Genomic DNA, 16,869 nt, shown 5'->3' with positions numbered 1-16,869 from the left:
ATGTCGAAGGAGCAGTGTATCAGAAGGCTGCACTTCCGAAAGGAGATCCTCACAGAAATATGCATCTCCTACAGCCAGATATCGGCACCAGGACTGCGCTGCCCGTCGCAGTGAAGGTCATGGTGGCATTCATCTTCTATGTCTCCGGCTCCTTCAAGGCAGCATCAGGGGACATATGCAGCGTCTCTCAATGTGTTGCACATCGCTGCACCCGCGACGTGACACAGGCTCTGTACAGACAGAGAATGGAGTTCATAACATTCACAATGAGCAGGGATACACAAGATGAGCAGACATGATAGCGGGCTTCCTGATGGTTCATCATCATAGGCAGTCCCTCGAAATCGAGGAAGACTTGCTTCCACTCTTAAAATGAGTCCTTAGTTGGCTGAACAGTCCAATACGAGAGCCACAGTCCCTGTCACAGATAGTCATTGAGGGAAAGGGTGCGTGGGACAGGTTTGCTGCTCGCTCTTTCCGCTGCCTGCGCTTGGTTTCTGCATGCTATCGGTGATGAGACTCAAGGTGCTCAGTGCCCTCCCGGATGCACTTCCTCCACTTTGGGCGATCTTTGGCCAGGGACTCCCAGGTGTCAGTGAGGATGTTGCACTTTTTCAGGGCGGCTTTGAGGGTTTCCCTGTCATGTTTCCTCTGCCCACCTTTGACTCGTTTGCCGTGAAGGAGTTCCGAGTAGAGCGCTTGCTTTGGGAGTCTCGTGTCTGGCATGCAACTATGTGGCTTGCCCAACGGAGCTGATCAAGTGTGGTCAGTGCTTCAATGCTGGGGATGTTGACCTGGCCGAGGACGCTAACGTTGGTGCGTCTGTCCTCCCAGGGGATTTGTAGGATCTTGTGGAGGCATCGTAGGTGGTATTTCTCCAGTGACATGAGGTGTCTACTCTACATGGTCCATGGTCCGATGGTTCGAGGAACCATTGACTGCACACATGTGGCCTTGCGAGCATCACTCCAGAATGCTGAGGTCTTCCAAAACAAAAAAGGATACCACTCCCTGAATGTGCAGCTGGTGTGCGACCACACGCAGCGCATCCTCGCAATGAATGCCATCTATCCTGACAGCGCACATGATGCATTCATCTTGTGTGAGAGCAATGTGCCACGAATGTTTGTGCCATCACGGGAAGAGAGTGGCTGACTGCTTGGGGACAAATGATATGGCCTAGCCACCTGGCTAATGACCACCCTCCCCAACCCCACCACCCAAGCGGAGCAATGCTACAATGACAGCCATGCGGCCACGCGCAACATCATCGAGCAGACAATAGGGGTGTTGAAGCAGCGTTTCCGATACCTGGACTGCTCTGAATGTAGCCTTCAATACTGCCCTCAATAGGTGTCATTATTCATTGTGGTGTGCTGCGTGCTGGTCAACTTGACAATAATGAGGGCCCAGGCATTGCCAGTGGGGATCGCAGCCCCACCTCAGGGGGAGAAGGAAGATGAAGAGGAACCTGCCGAGGCCACGATTGGCCAGCCAGACGATGAGGAAGTGCAGCAGCCATGGCGTCAGGAGTTTCAGGCTCTTCAAAGCCCAGGAATGGTGTGTCTTCCACTGAGGTGGTGTCTACACTCGGTGCTGTTGATGGAGGGTCCCCTTCCTTCTCATCTCCACTGTCATTCCATGTGGTTACTCACAGGCAGGCTGCTGCATTTCTGGCTCATCATCTGTAAGCACAAAGCAACGCAACTGTGGTTAGCAGCAGGGCACGGGGGGGGGGGGGAGGGGGGCTGGGGGCCAGGAAGGGAAGAAGTGGGTGACATTGGACATTTATATGTAAAGTGTGTAAGGCATGCGGTTTCAAGGGTAAAGGGTCTCACATAAAACGCAAAGGGCATTAACATACCGTCACTGTCCCCAGGGGGGCTCAGCTTCACCGACCACTATCGCACCAGCTGATGTGCTCATGAGGGCGGTCACCCACTCTGTCACCTCCGGTGAGGTCCTGGATGTCAGGCTCCCCTCCTCCAGTATGCCTCTGACCGCGCCTGTTGTGTGCCAGTTTCGACTGCAATAACAATCACAAGAAGGTGTGAGTGAGTGTGCAGCTCATCATGTGCCACATGTACCTTCCATAGTTGAATAGCTGCTATTGTATTTGAATCTGCATGGCTGCGCAGAGTGGCTGTGTGAATGGTGTGATTAGGTGACAATCACCTAAGATGAAGGATGAGGCTGTAATGTGTGGAGGGATCAGGCTGAGTAGGGAAGAAGGTCAGCGCCGCTTGAATGGCCAGGGCATGGCTGCTGAACTGCACCTGAACATTTATGATGTATTCACCAACGAAGACCATGACCTGGTACACAAAGTGAAGGAGCAGGTACTGCAAAGACTTGACATTGTGTGAGACAGTTAGATTCACATTATGGCATTGCAACGTTAATAGAAAGGGTACTCACCCTCACGACCCTAGTGAGGTCATTGAACTCCTTGCAACATTGTGTCACAGTTCTGGCCGTTATGTTCCTGGCGGAGACGTGCTGGGCCACCTCCCTCCATAGCCTCCTGAAGATTCTAGGAGTGGGACTCCTTCCACTGGAAGGTTGCAGCACATTCCACCGTCTCTCCACTGCCTCCACTAATGCGCCAATGGCCATGGGCGAGAAGTGATGGGCACGGTGGCGACCTCCTCCCTCCTCCATTTTCCCACTCTGAGCAGGCTAAGAAGTTGGAATTGCGCATTCGCATACTGATCTTAGCACGCCTTGAAGAATGGGCTGTTCATGGGATATACAGCACCTTCGCAGCAAGCGCATTCCTTCTCGAAATTTACCGCTGAGAATTTCGGTTCTATCACTCTAAGAGAATTGTGCAACGATTGATTTAGCGCTCCGTTTCCCTCTTGGGATGCAGAAACCTAATTTCACGGAAGGCTGCGCAAACTTTCAGGGGGCACTATAGTTAACGCTCCGACAGGATTAATGCCTTAAAATGGACGATATTGTATTTCTGCCCTAAATGTATTACCATGTCAAGATTGTGTTTGCTTATTTGACTTTCTGATTACTTTGGAAACTACTTTCAGGTTTGACCTTTTAATTTTCTCCAGTTTTAGATCATTCCTATTTCTGCCCAGTTACTGTTGCAATAAAAGCTTTTTTGCTTGATTACAATGTGGATAAAAAGGTTGCACAACAGGCAACAGATAGTAGACAAGTTACTCCTCTGGCTGGAGTCACTCCTAGCACAAAGGAAGATGGTTATGGTTGTTGGAGGCCAATAATCTCAGCCCCTGAGCATCGCTACAGTGTCCTCGGCCCAACCATCTTTAACTGCTTCATAAGAACATAAGAAATAGGAACAGGAGTAGGCCATACGGCCCCTCGAGCCTGCTCCGCCATTTAATATGATCATGGCTGATCTGATCGAGGGAACATCAACGGCAGGTCGGGGCCACAAAAGGAGTGGCGAGCGGTGGCCATGGGCAGCGTGGAGGCATGCCACTTCAAGGTACAGCGCGAGCTGGTGCAGGAGGGCGACGGCTGTGAAGAGTGACGTCATCAAGATCTAGGTCGGTGATTGGAGCGTGGGCAGATACAGCAGGAGCGGCGAGGTCGGGGCGAAGGAACGGCGAGAGATTGTAGAGGGACGTCACTGGGGCCCAGGGGAGGCAGTTTGGGGCCAGGGACCCAGGGGCAGCACGGGCCAGCCCACTCTGCAATACGTGTGCGCACTAGGTCCATGCAGCAGGGTTGGTCTCCAGTCTTCTTGGGTAATCCTTGCCACTGGACTAAGACCTAGCTCTGTCAAGCCCGTGTGGTGGCTGGTGTGCAATGGCCACCCCATGTTAAAAAAATTCACGCACAGGCATCTTCACCCCCTTCAGGATGTAGTTCGGGTCCTTCATTGAAACACCTGTGAACTCGTCCTTTTTTTTGGCATGGTAGCAAGACATCCTCATTTCGAGGGACTGCCTATGATGGCTAATCCGATCATGGACTCAAGTCCACTTCACTGCCCGCTCCCTATAATCTCAATCCCTTATCGGTTAAGAAACTATCTCTGTCTTTAGTTTATTCAATGTCCTGGCTTCCACAGCTATCTGAGGCAGTGAATTCCACAGATTTACATCCCTCTGAGAGAAGAAATTCCTCCTCAGCTCAGTTTTAAATGGGCGGCCCCTTATTCTAAGATTATGCCCTCTAGTTCTAGTCTCCCCTATCAGTGGAAACATCCTCTCTGCATCCACCTTGTCAAGCCCCATCATAATCTTATACGTTTCGATAAGATCCACCTCTTATTCTTCTGAATTCCAATGAGTAGAGGCCCAACCTCCTCAACCTTTCCTCATAAGTCAACCCCCTCATCTTCGGAATCAACCTAGTGTACCTTCTCTGAACTGCCTCCAAAACAAGTATATCCTTTCGTAAATATGGAAACCAAAACTGTACACAGTATTCAAGGTGTGGTCTCACCAATACCCTGTATAACTGTAACAAGATTTCCCTGCTTTTATACTCCATCCCCTTTGCAATAAAGGCCAAGATTTCATTGGCCTTCCTGATCACTTGCTGTACCTGCATACTAACCTTTTGTGTTTCATGCACAAGTACCCCAGGTCCCGCTGTACTGCAGCACTTTGCAATTTTTCTCCATTTAAATAATAACTTGCTCTTTGATTTCTTTTCTGCCAAAGTGCATGAGCTCACACTTTCTGGCCAACCAGTGGATCTGCCATCATCCCCAAATGAAGCAGCACCTGAGGAGCACTGCCGCAAGGCGGCTTGGAGTTAGGAGGGGAAGGGGAAGGGGTAGAGGTGGGGAGCAGATGCAGGGGGAAAAGGAAAGTGAGGTGCATGGCCGTAGGAGTTGGAGTGGTGAGAGTATTGATCTTGCTTTTGTTGCAAGGTTTGGGAGAATGGGGGAGGGGGAGGGGGTTACCTTGTTTTTTTGCATTTGTGTTATTTGTGTTAGTAGCATTTGTTGTGGGGTGGGGTGGGGGAGCGGTGGGGTGGGGTGGGGTACTTTTTAGAGTTATAATTATGAATTTATATAAATGTTATCTTTAATTTTTTTAAATTTAACATAACATTGTTGCGCATTGTCACAGATAGCTGCACTGTTACACAGTGGTGATTCTTTAACATGAAAGGGGACAATTCAACGTAACTTGAATAAACTTTAACATTAACTGTCACCAAGGTAATGCACACCATTCATGTATGAGCTGCAGACACAGCAGTCTTGCAGCTTTGTAAATAACACCAATGTTATTTCAAGCAAAGTGCTCATTTATGAGCTGCTGATGCAAGAGTCATGCAGCTATGTAGCCAACATGGGCCCTCTTGATATCTGACGAAGGATCATTGACCTGAAACGCTAACTCTGTTTCTCTACAGATGCAGAAACAGGCCGTGTGCTTTGCCAGAAGGAAGTAATGTATACCTGCATGGAGGCCCCGTCCTGCATTACAACACCAGCGGCAAGTCGGGGCCATAAAAGAAGCAGCCACGGGCGCAGCGTGGAGGCATACTACTTCAGGGAGCAGTGCGAGCTGGTGCAGGAGGGCGACAGCAGTGAAGAGTGACGTCATCAATGTCCAGGTCGGTGATTGCAGCGTCGGCAGACACAGCACGAGCGGCGAGGTCGGGGCGAGCGAGCGGCGAGAGACTGTAGAGGGAAGTGATCGGGGCCCAGGAGAGGTGTGAGTTCGGGGCCAGGGGCAGCATGGCCCAGCCCACACTGCGATATGTGTGCGCACTAGGACCGTGCAGCAGAGCAGGTCTCCATTCGTCTTGGATAACCCTTGCCACTGGACCAAGACCTAGCTCTGTCAAGCCCGTGTGCTGGGTCTTGTGCAACAGCCACCACACATTAAAAAAATCTATGTAAAGGCATCTTCCACCCTTCAGGATGTAGTTCAGGACCTGGAATATTTGGTCCTTCATTGAAACACCTGTGAACTCATCCTTTTTTGGCGTGGAATTTCCTGCAGTCTACAGGCAGGGCGGGGGCATGGTTTCATCGTCAGCCTGATTGTCTACCCGAGGTCATTGTCCACCTCCTCATCCTCCTCTTCCTCTCTCACCTGAGGTGGATCGGCAGTCCCTTCTGGCAATTCTTGTCCCCTCCTGATAGCCAAGTTGTGCAGCATGCAGCACACCACCATGAATTGAGCTACCTGCTCAGGGTGGTATTGTAACTCGCCTCCTGAGTGGTCCAGGCAGCTAAAGCACTGCTTAAGCACTCCAATGGTCTTTTTGATGATATTGCGTGTGACTATGAGACTCTCGTATCACTTCTCGGCTTCTGTCTGGGTGTTACACAGTGGGGGTCATCATCCAGGTGTCGAGGTCATATCCTTTGTCACCAAGCATCCAGCATTAACCTTGTGGTTGACTGGTAAACATGTCAGATATAGCGCTCTCACGCAGGATGTGAGCATCATGGATGCTGCCTAGAAATTTTGCATTTACTGCCATTATAATTTGCTTGTGATCAACAGTGAGTTGCATATTCAGGGAGTGGAATCCCTTTCGGTTCCGAAAAACCTCTGCTTCCTAAAAGAGTGCCCGCATGGCAATGTGCGTACAGTCTATTGCTCCCTGCACCTTGGGGAAGTTTACAATTCTGGAGAATCCTAGAACCCTCTCAGTCTGTGCCTCCCAGGTCATAGGGAAGCTGATAAAGTCCAGCCTGCATGCGTAAAAGGCTTCAGTTACCTGTTGAATGCAGCAACGTGTGGCATGCTGAGATATAGAGCAAATGTCGCCAGCTGGTGCCTGAAAAAAACCCGATGCATAGAAGGAAAGTGCCGCAGTTACTTTGACCTCAACGGACAGTGCGGTCCTGATGGTGCTGGTAGGCTGCAGATCTCCCCTGATGAGCTGGCATATCTCACTGATAACCTCTTTCCAGAAGCGCAGTCTCCTAAGGCACGTGTTATCGGACAAGTTCAGGTAAGACCGCTTCTCCCTGTAAGTGAATCAGGTGTAAGTTCTCATCCTTCTCAGCAGTCTGCCACCTCTTTGATGGGCACATAATGCTCTTCAATATACCTTCTGCCATCTCTAGTCTGCAGCTTGTGCGTAGTCATCAAGACAGACTGAGAAATTACAGCCCCTTTACAATAGCAATCAATATTTTGCCTATTGTTCACAAACAATAAATTTACCTACTAAAACACCTAAAATAAATTCAAATCGTCCTCAGTATGACAAGATGTTTCTTACAGATTTTCAAATCACCTTAAAATAACTCCAGATTACATCAAAACTTCCCAGAAGTTAAAGCAGCCTTTTATCGGAAATGTCCTCTGATTTACAAAATGCCGTCCATACCGCTGGGTTAAGGTCAGGTGAGAACAACTTTTTCTCAGCGTTTTTTTCGGCGAGCGATATTTTCGAATATGTGGACGAGATGCCGAAAGTAACGTTCAGCGATATTATGGCCGTTAGTTTTGGCTATTCTGACCCTTACGGCAAAAAAAATGGGCGGGCTGTATTATTAATTCTCGGCATTAACTAAATGCCGAAAGTTATGTTGGCCGATAAGTGAGCGATAAATGGACGTTAGTTTCCATTGTTTTGCAAAATGACCTATATCTGGATGGTATACCTCATCTCAGCATTAAAATGGATGTTAAGAGGGCGGTAGCGATGCTAAACTAATGGAAAGTCTAGCCCATAGTAATAGTTCATTCAAATTAATAATTCGCAAAAGCGATTCACCCTGGCCCGATCTTAAAAGGATCTGTTCCGTGTTTCTGGGACCCAATGGCAGATGTCCGGACCCAGAATGCACTGTGTACTAGAATATGCCCTATGCAAATTAGAGTGGAATCATGACTGCTCATCTCCACAAATCTTTTACCGAAGAAGATGACAGGCGCTGCATCTTTCCACTCTCAGTATCCAGAGAACGACGGCAGGGGAGCTCTCATTTGGCACCAATTGGGATGGCATTAGTAATCTTTGCAGATGACTGAAATGGGATATTGATCCTGATACAGGCTCTAAAGAGGGTACAGTTCTATTTCACAGCACTGATTTTCATGGACCAGAAGATACCATAATATTTTCAACTTTTATCTTTGATTCACTTCTAAGCAATATCAAATACATGTTGTGTATGTAAGATAGCATCTGACTAATACCTGAATTCATGTTTCTGCAATGTTCATGTTTATACAATGTTCACTCAAATTTTTTCTGCACGCGGTCCCTTTAAATTTGCTGCGCAGCCGGCCACTATAGATCTGCGTATGCGCAGTATCTCTTCTACCAGCAGCAATTGGACATTGGCCTGCGCAGGACCGCGCGATTGGTGGATCATTGGTGGGTGACCCTCAACAGCTCACCAAAACTTGTTAAGTAGCCCTCCAGCCCAAATAATTGCCCACCACTGACCTAGAAGATCAAGGGCAGCAAGTGCATTGGAACACCATCACCTGCCAGTTCCCCTTCAAGTTGCACACTATCCTGATTTGGAAATATATCACTGTTCCTTTATAAAAACATAAGAAATAGGAGCAGGAGTAGGCCATACGGCCCTTCAAGCCTGCTCCGCCATTCAATAAGATCATGGCCGATCTGATCATGGACTCAGCTCCACTCCCCTGCCCGCTCCCCATAATCCTTTACTCTCTTATCGCTCAAAGATCAGTCTATTTCCGCCTTAAATATATTCAATGACCCAGCCTCCACAGCTCTCTGGGATAAAGAATTCCATAGATTTACAACCCTCTGAGAGAAGAAATTTCTCCTCATTTCAGTTTTAAATGGGTGGCCCCTTATTCTAAGACTATGTCCCCTCATTTTAGTTTCTCCTATGAGTGGAAAGATCCTCCCTGCATCCACCTTGTCGAGCCCCCTCATTATCTTATAAGTTTCAATAAGATCACCTCTCATTCTTCTGAACTCTAATGAGTATAGGCCCAACCTACTCAACCTATCCTCATAAGTCAACCCCCTCATCTCTGGAGTCAGCATAGTGGAGCTTCCCTGAACAGCCTCCAATGTATGTATATCCTTCCTTAAATACGGAGACCAAAACTGTATGCAGTACTCCAGGTGTGGCTTCACCAATACCCTGTACAGTTGTAACAGGACTTCTCTGCTTTTATACTCTATTCCCCTTGCAATAAAGGCCAATATTCAATTTTCCTTCTTGATTACTTGCTGCACCAGCATACTAAATTTTGTGTTTCATGCACAAGGACCCCCAGGTCTCTCTGTATTGCAGCACTTTGCAATTTTTCTCCATTTAAATTCTAATTTGTTTTTCTATTATTTCTGTCAAAGTGGATAACCTCACATTTTCCCACATTATACTCCATCTGCAAAAAATTTTGCCCACTCACTTAGCCTGTTTATATCCCTTTGCAGATTTTTTGTGTCCTCCTCACAATTTGCTTTCCCATCCATCTTTGTATCATCAGCAAACTTGGCTACATTACAATCTGTCCCTTTATCCAAGTCATTAATAGAGATTGTAAATAGTTGAGGACCCTCATCGTCACTGGGTCAAAATCATGGAACTCTCTCTCTAACAGCATAGTGGGAGTACCTTCACCACATGGACTGCAGCGATTCAAGAAGGTGGCTCACCACCACCTTCTCAAGGGCAGTTAAGGATGGGCAATAAACGCTGGCCTTGCCAGCCACACCCACATCCCATGAACACATTTTCAAAAGAAGTTAATACAGCCCATCAAAGCCACTTACACTAAATAACAGATCACGTATAATGATCCCCATTGTAGATTATACTCCTTTTATTTAATCTGATAGAAGTGAAAGACCATAGGTAAATGCTTTTCTGTTTCTCTTTGCTGACATTTAGGATTCATCAGATCTCAGAAATCTTGCTGTTTTATTTTCTTTTGCTCTTTTACTTTAACGGTTTGAGAATTGAGAATTTTCTCCTCTATTGTTTTTCATAGAATTATTGCTGGATCACCAGTTGGAAAACTCACGCTTTTAATCAGCCATCTATCAGCAGAATTTGTAGCAGGAATCTAAACACACTCAGAAAATGCTACGCTCCCAACTGAGTTGTTCGAAAAATGGAAAAGTATTTTGCTGGGGATAGAAAGATATTTCCCACAGTGGTCAGTCGTCACTGGTACTGAACAATCTATCGGGAGCTGCTCGCTTCTTCCATTGCCAAACACTCATATGTGGCAACATCTGCAGAGTTCATGCAGGCTCCTGTTTTCTCCCCACACCCTAATACAGGGTACTTAGTCTATCCAGTCAGAAGGATGAAAGGCTGAATGAAACCCGCTGAGATTCAAACCCAAAACCTTCAGGCTCTGAGACTATCACTCAACCAGTTGAACTACCTGATCACAGAACTAGTAACCAAATAATGGATTTTTGAGACTGTTTCTGACAGATATATTTTTCAGATCTTAAGATTGAAACAAAGGGCTCAAGTTTCGGCCTGAGTTGCTCCTATTTTTTTGGAGCAACTAGTTTAGAATGGAGCATCTTAGAAATTGCAATTCTCGGCATTTAGTTTGCTCCAGTTCTAGTGAGTTCGAACAGTTTCATTTTAGAACAGATTTTTTTTTTCAAAAGGGGGTATGTCCAGCCACTTACGCCTGTTTTGCAAGTTTAGGCAGCAAAAACTTACTCCAAACTAACTTAGGATGGAGTAAGTGTAGATTTTTGTATGCTCAGAAAAACCTTGCCGATACTTATAAATCAGGCGTAGGGATCGAGAGATGGGGAGGGGGAAGTGGGGTTTAAAAACATTAAACACTTCACTTTTACAAATAAAGAGCCATCATCAATAATAAATGATAAATAAATCAATAAATCAACCAATAAATCAATTTTAAAAAATTAAAAAATAAAAAGTAAAATAAAAATCACTCAATAACTAAAAAATTATTTCTACTCACCTACTGCAGCACCGGGGAGAAGGGGGGGAAGAGTGGGGGGGAGAAGGGGAGGAGAAGAGGGGGGAAGAATGGGAGGAGAAGAGGAGGAGAAGAGGGTGGGATAAGAGGGGGGAGAAGAGAGAGGGGGGCAGAAGAAGATGAACGGTGGGGGGAGAAGATGATGAACGGGGGGAAGCTGAATGGGCCCCGCCGAGGACTTCGGGCGTGGCCAGCCCCCAGCGAGAGACCGGGCGGCCGGGCCCTGTCACCGGCGACGTCGCTGCCGGCTCCAACAGAGGACTTCAGGGGACTTTGGGCGGGCCTCGCCGACACCGACGCTGGTTCCAAGGAGGACTTCGGGCGGGGCCCGTCCCAGCGAGAGGCCGGGCGAGCCCCACCGACGAGGTAAGATGCATCAGGCCACTCGGCCTGGGATAGGGGCGACGTCCCTTCGGTCTGGGATAGGGTCGTTGCCCAGAGACCGGACATGTTTTTGGCGCAGGGCTGTAGCTCCGCCCCCAGCTGCTCCTGCTGCGCCTCGCCAACCTGGAAATGGGCCTACAGATATCGGAGAATCGCGAGGTAAGTATTCGGCGCAATTTTTGTTCTACAAATTAGGCGGGTCTCTCCGATGTGCGCCATTCTAGCGGGAGTCCGAAACTTGAGCCCAAAATAACAACCAAAATACTATAGCCTGGAAATGACTTTGAGTGATCTTATCACAACAAATTCCTCTGTAGACTACTTCAGTTTTAATATGGCAGGCAGATGAATTATGCGCAGTGTAATTTCCAGATTTGTATTTGATTTAAAATAGTAATTAATACTATTATAAAATAAATATAATTTTAATGATGTTACAAGTTAATATAATATGATGTATTTGGAATACTGTAAATCATTTCTCTTGTATTAGCTTGGTTAATGATTTACTCTGTTTTTCTATCTTACTTTATTTGTTTTTATTTTACTCCCTTCTGTTGATTGGGATTTGTTTTAATTGCATTTATTTTAACTTGTTATTCTCTATTAATAATCTTACCTGCTGCTAAAATATTCAGGTGTTGAAATGCCAGCAGAAATGAAAATCATATCTGGACACACGATACTTCAGTACCTATGGGCCCAAGTTTGCCCCCACGCTTAGAACGGCGCAACTCCGTGAGCTGCGCCGTCTTTTTAGAACACAAACCGCGCCTAAAACTTACCTTGCAATTCTCTCCACAGCTGGACCGATGAAGGCCCTCGCCATGGCACAGCACAAGGGGCGGGGGCCGAAGCCAGGACCCGCCACTGAAAACTAGAGTGTGCGAGCATGTGCAGTAGCTCCTCGCCCCCGAATCTGCAAACTGCGTGGGTGTTAATCATTTGAACGCTCCTAAATGCTGGGTTGGGTTTAAAAGTAGTAAACAATGTTTCTTTTCAACCAAAAACCTCGGAGTGATTTTTGAACAAGTCTATCAAATGAGCGAGATCTGAGAACGTTTATATAATATTTTAATATTTAGGATCATCTAGCTATTTTAAGAGTAATCTTGACTGTGTACCCAGCTTGCCCAGCTTACTTGAATATAAATGCATCTTCCTATTCGAAGTGGAGTTCGAACCAGTTGAAAAGTAGCCAGAGGGAAGTCACAATGTCTACTTATTTGAAGAATAGGATCTCCTGTGGCTACAAGTGCAGACTTCAAAGTTTGAGTGGCAGGTGCTGTAATTGTCTGAAGAATGCCGTCCCTAGCCCTGGCCGAATGGGCATCCCACCGCGAACTGCGGGAACAGTACCTGCCGTGTTCAGCCGGGAGTACTATAAAGAACATAAAGTCTGGAATAAATGAGTTTAAGGTAAGATTTAGAAGAGAAAATGATTGAAGGGTATGGGGAAAAGCTGGGTAACTGGGGTTGAGATTATTTAAAAAGGGATAGGCTTGTTCCTAAACATGTGTTTGTTCTCCCCACCCCATGGAGTTGTGTGTTTTTGCATTAATTTCTGAAGAAGCAATTACAATGAGCTTTCTCTCAGTGGCTCAGCCATTTGGGGGGTTTACAATGATAAAGCTAAAAATGTATTGTTGTGCAGACAGCTTCCAATAATTTGATAAACTATACAAAAATCACTTGAGGGTTTAAAGATCCTGTGTTACTGGATGATTTAAAGCACTTTATGCAGCTTTTATCTCCACCTACCTGTTGTGTGTAGATTTGTGTTAGTTTACCTAGGATTCTATAAAAGCAATCAATGGGGTAAAGGAGGGGCAGTTCTGAAGCACGTCTGATTTAGCAATGCATGAAGCAGTAAGCTTGTAATCCAAGACATACGTTCAAGGGAACTGGCTGAGATACTCGATTGTGATTAGGCATATCAACACTTAATTAATAAATTAGCAAATTTACGTCAAAAAATAGTTATGGTGTGGGATGGTGAAATAATTTTCAAAACATTATACTGATTGATTTATTGGTTGATTTATTGATTTATTTATCATTTATTATTGATGATGGCTCTTTATTTGTAAAAGTGAAGTGTTTAATGTTTGTAAACTTCCTTTCCTCCCCACCCCCCCCCATCTCTCGTTCCCTACGCCTGATTTTTAAAGTGTAGGCAAGGTTTTTCTGAGCATACAAAAATCTACACTATCTCCATTCTAAGTTAGTTTGGAGTAAGTTTTTACTGCCGAAACTTGCAAAACAGGTGTAAGTAGCCGGACACGCCCCTTTTTGAAAAAAAAAATCTGTTCTAAAATGAAACTATTCTAACTGACTAGAACTGGAGCAAACTAAATGCCGAGAATTGCAATTTCCAAGATACTCCATTCTAAACTAGCTGCTCCAAAAAAATAGTAGCAACTCAGGCCGAAACTTGACCCCAAAATGTTATTTCAAAGCAAATCACTTTGAATCATTCAGATTTACCTTGAGGTAAAGCAAAAGGAAAAAAAGAACAGCTCTTAAAATTGTTTGTTGCAGTTGAAAAGATAAAAATTCTTATGAGTAATAATATAAACCATGGCAAATGAGATAAATGATAAGAATTGTGTGGTTGACCATTATTCACTTCTAATTCCACTTCCTGAATCCCTTAGCAGCAATACATGCGCTGATTTACCATAACTATCTCATTAATGGCTGTGACAAATCTTCTGATTTTTTTTACAGTGGCCTTAAAAATGATGCTTCGCACAATAGCATGTTTACCACATTCATCTGTATTTGAAACAGGTTAATGTCTCCACTAAAATAACCAACAAAATGAATCTAAGACAAATAAATTCAGCTTCTGTACACTATTATCCCACTGCGTAAATTCAAGGCCTAGGTTTATTTTACTTATCATCTGTTTCCTCAGGAAACTATGGGTATGAGCTGCTATGGGTACTGTCTGCCGCAAAATAACATGCACTTGTGATGCCATTACATGGAGTGACTGGGGCAGTTCCTTCCCCGATATCACCTGATAAAGTGCAATATCCCCACTGATACCTGGGAGACCCTGGCCAAAGACTGCCCTGTGGAGGAAGTGCATCCGGGAGGGCACTGAGCACCTCGAGTCTCGTCGCCGAGAGCATGCAGAAATCAAGCGCAGGCAGCGGAAAGAGCGTGCAGCAAACCAGTCCCACCCATCCCTTCCCTCAATGACTATTATCACACTTGTGACACAGACTGTGGTTCTCCTATTGGACTGTACAGCCACCTACTAACTCATGCTAAGAGTGGAAGCAAGTCTTCCTCGATTCCGAGGGACTGCCTATGATGATGATGATGACATGTAGTGACTGGGGCAGTTCCTTCCCCGATATTTTCCATATTGCTTTTGCCCAGGAAATATATTTTACACATCAGTGTTTTATCCAGCCTCTACTCGATATCTACTTACTTTCAAATAAGTTTGATTTGTGCCGATATTTTCTACTTGCAGACACAAGAATAATCCAAAAACTGTATTTTGCCTGTATGTTTCTATAAAATTGACCTGATATGATGTCAGATTTCTTTGGGGGCTAGACTTTCAGAACATCATCGCCCATTTATCACCCATTTAGCCCCCATATAAGCGCTGAATTCAGGCGATCGCCCATATTTGCTGAAATGTGGAAACTTGCGCACGATTATAGCCCATTTATCGCCGGCACAACTTTCGGCAGACAGGAAGGAACTGCATCGCCCGGCCTATTTAAAAAAAAAATGACGTCCTCCTCGTGCAAGGCTGAGAATAGTGTTTATAATCAAAACTAGCGCCCGATTATGGCCCAGATTAGTGTCGAGCTCTACTTTTGGCATTTCGCCCATAAATCGCCCAAATGATCGCTGGCCCAAAAAGAAACCGAAGAAAAGCTGCAATCATCTGATCTTAACTCAGCATGACGGACGCCATTTTGTAACTTGGAAGATCTTTAATAAAAGGCTGCTTCAAGTGCTTGTCAGGAGAAGCAATTTGTGAGTGATTTTAAGGGCCTTTTTGACTTTTGCCAATCATCTAATCACATTTGTATTTGTTGAGGACAAATTAAGGACATTTATAGCGATTTATAGTGATGGTGTTATATATGTAGACCTGTAAATACCATGTTTAACCACCAGAGGGCTCATCCCCTGGAGTCCTAAGGGATCCCACTATCCGTTGGGAGCACCTGTACATAAGGAGACCTCACAGGCTGGAGAGGCACTCTGGAGACCTGTAATAAAGGACTACAGTCACATGATATTTTGAGCTTACAGTATCTGGTCAGATTCTTTATGCAAGAAATAACAACTGGCGGGAGATACAGATAATGAACCCCACCGCAACAATGCAGTGAACCGTAAGAATCCTGCAGAAATTTTTGGAGGGAGATGATTGGGAAACCTTCGTGAAGCAACTCGACCAATACTTCATGGCCAACGAGATGGAAGGAGAAGCGAGCGCTGCCAAATGAAGGGCGATCCTCCTCACCGTTTGCGGGGCACCAATGTATGGCCTCATGAAAAATCTGCTTGCTCCAGCGAAACCCACAAAGAAGTCGTACGATGATTTGTGCATTTGAGAATTTAAACCTGAAGGAAAGCGTTCTGATGGCGAGGTGATGGTTCTACACGTACAAGAGGTTTGAAGGCCAGGAAGTGGCGAGCTACGTCGCCGAGCTAAGGCGCATTGCAGGACATTGTGAATTTGAAGGACACTTGGAGCACGTGCTCAGGGACTTCTTTGTACTTGGCATTGGCCATGAAGTAATACTTCGCAAACTTTAGACCCCAACCTTGAGTAAAGCCATAGCGATAGCCCAAGCATCCATCACCACCAGTGACAATACCAAACAAATCTCTCAGCACACGAGTGCCATGGCTCGTACTGTGAACAAAGTAATGTTGTTTTCAAATTGTAACATACAGGGCAGGACTCACATGCCTGCAGTTGCACATCCGCAGATGTCTCAGAGTCCACCATCAAGGGTGGTGAATGCAAGACCATTAACACCTTGTTGGCGGTGCGAAGGTGATCATCGCTTCCATTCATGCCGCTTCAAAGGATAGGTTTGCAAGGGCTGTGGAACAATGGGACATGTCCAACATATGTGCAGGTGAGCTGCAAACCCTGCTAATCCTGCAAACCACCATGTTGCAGAGGAGGACAGATCCACGGTGGATCACGATGAACCAGAGTCTCAGAGTGAGGAGGCAGAGGTATATGGGGTGCACACATTTACCACAAAGTGTCCCACGATAATGCTGAATGTTGAATTAAATGGCGTGTCAATAGAGCTGGACATGGGCGCAAGCCAGTCCATAATGAGCAAAAAGACTTTCGATAAATTGTGGTGCAGCAAGGCCTCAAGGCCAGTCCTGACTCCCATTCGTACTACACTGAGAAAGTACACAAAGGAACAGATTCCCGTAATCAGCAGTGCTACCGTAAAGGTCTTCTACGATGGAGCGGTGCACAAATTACTCCTCTGGGTGGTCAAGGGCAATGGCCCCACGCTGTTCGGCAGGAGCCGGCTGGGAAAGATACGCTGGAATTGGGACGACGTCCGAGTGCTCTCGTCCGTCA

The sequence above is a fragment of the Pristiophorus japonicus genome, chromosome 2 (genome assembly GCF_044704955.1).
Source record: "Pristiophorus japonicus isolate sPriJap1 chromosome 2, sPriJap1.hap1, whole genome shotgun sequence".
Taxonomy (NCBI): Eukaryota; Metazoa; Chordata; class Chondrichthyes; family Pristiophoridae; genus Pristiophorus; species Pristiophorus japonicus.
The sequence above is the reverse complement of the archived record's forward strand: the minus strand, read 5'-3'. Positions refer to the sequence as shown.